The following is a 2500-nucleotide window of genomic DNA, read 5'->3' on the forward strand; positions in this document are numbered from 1 at the left end:
TTGCATCATTTTAGGTCAGGTTGACCCAGTGCAATTCATCCATCCCTCAAACTATTTTACAGAACATTCTGGTTCAAAAACAAGATAATGTCTTAATTCAGACATGCCTTACGCAACATTCTTCTAACCCGGCGTTTGGACTCAACACTGATGTGGTCATACTGACCTGGCCAGAAATCAGCTTTGTTTATATTTACATAGATTAAATCATAACAAAGCGATTCCAAACCTGTAGGAAAAAGAGTCACAGTATTTTATTGTTTAAAATCTTGAAAATATGTTTTTCATTGTGATACCGATGAATAGGAAGTAGGAACTCAAAATAGAACTGAGCTATAGATGGGTTTCCTGTTTGTAAACATGAGAGGATGATGCGCGCGCAGTGGAGGGACGAGCCTGTAGAGGGAGCTATTACCCGCAGCAGCTCTGGCCATTGTACATTCATAAAAGAAATGGTCTTCACCGGGTTTAATGAAAGTAGATTAAATTATGCAGTTTGTAATATCTTCTTTACTCAATAAAAATGATTTGTCGGAAGTTGGATCTGTTTGTATATAATAGCAGCATTATGCCTATTATGCCTATAATAGCAGCATTATGCCTATCTAAATCCCGAACAAAACAACAGAGTGAAGGGCGCTTCCGGTTCGTTCTACCCCAAGCATGCGCAGATTGCGCACTCTGCTCTGTGATGACGTCGCGCGGAAACCCATCTATAGCTTTGACAATGAAATATGGGCTGAGAAATACCACTAAATAGTTTATATAGAAAAATACAGCATATCCTGTCGGGTGGAAACCTCATCATGTCCAAAGCTGTTACTTTTCAGGATTACAAAAAAAATATCAACAGTAGCAGATCTACAAGCTCAAAACGTGTCGCTTCGAGCCGCGTTTTGAGCTTGTAGATCTGCTACTTTTGCTGCTTGTGTGTGACGCTGTGGCAGTGGTGTAAAGTAACTAAGTACATTTACTCAAGTACTGTACTTAAGTACAATTTTGAGGTACTTTTACTTTTCCAATTTTCAGTACTTTTACTTCTACTCCATCAGAGGCAAATATTATACTTTTACTCCACTACAAATATTTGAAAACTTGAGTTACTAGTTACTTTTTTAGATTTTGATTATTATTACAAAACATACATTAATCACTTCAGCCTTATATACATTTCGGCCATTTGAAAATAGCCGATCTACAAGCTCACAATGTGTCGCGGTGCGATGCGTTGTGAGCTTGTAGATCTGCTATTTTTGTAATATTTGCATGCATTTTATACATTTGAAAACGTGTGAAATGCGACATTCTGCATAATGAGTACTTCCTACTTTTGGTACATTTTGATACTAATACTTTTGTACTTTCACTCGAGTAAATTTGAATTCCGGACTTTTACTTGTAACATAGTACTTCTACTGATACTTTTACTTAAGTAAAACAAATTGCACTTTTTCCACCACTGCGCTGTGGTTTGATCAAGTAGGACATTAATTTACAAAAAAAATCACCCACAAAAAAGTTAAGAATATGGAGATAAGAGGTTTCTGCCCGACCCTAACGATATGGTACGTGTCGTGGATGTGACGTGTGAGCTTGTATATCAGTTATTTTCGGCATGAGACGAAGTATAAATCGTCTCTACTGTCTTTATCTGATGTTGTAACTGCAGACCTTTGGTACGGTGGTAGTAGTCATGGCAACAACTTTTTTTTATAGCAACATTCTTTTATTTGTGACGCAAGCACAACAACCACCGAGGGAGGGGCGCACTGCACACCCTAATCCCCCCATCCCTCCCAAAACACACAGAAATGCTTCCATGAAGGAGTCAAAACAAGATAACGCATTCTGCCGAGAGAAATTAAGAATTGATACTAATATGCATTTTAGTAGATTCATTCAATACAAAAGATGGCAATAATATAATAATAATAATAATTATTATTATTATTATAAATGTAATAATAATAATATTCAATTCAATTCAAACTTTATTCCAGAGACGCAGGGGGAAACATCACACAATAAATAAAATCAACACACAATAAACAACAATGCAATACAAAAACATAAAATCATACATAGAGGCTGACTCTCCAGTGTTTCCGCAGCCTGGACGAGTACCGGAGACAGCTCTTCCCAGGATTGACAACAATAATACTGTTCCGGGAGTCATCCAGGCGGTACATGAAACCATACATGGAGTGTCTTAAGAGAGCCTCACAAGTGTGGATTCCACATGTCACAAATAAGTGGGACCTTAAGTAGTATCCTCAGGGCATCATTGTAGGCCACTTTAAGCCTCCGCATACTACCCTTCTTGTATGTGCACCACAAGAAGGCTGTAAACATGGGAGTGCAAAATGCTTAATGATAATAATACTACAAACAATTTATATAGCGCTTTTCTAGATACTCACAGTCCCTTCACAGAAAACAGAAACAAAATAAGAACAGCTTTATTAAGAAAAAAAATACGGTTAAAACTAAGAACACAAAA

This window comes from Gymnoscopelus braueri, assembly GCF_963280865.1.
Source record: "Gymnoscopelus braueri genome assembly, chromosome: 15".
Classification (NCBI taxonomy): domain Eukaryota; kingdom Metazoa; phylum Chordata; class Actinopteri; order Myctophiformes; family Myctophidae; genus Gymnoscopelus; species Gymnoscopelus braueri.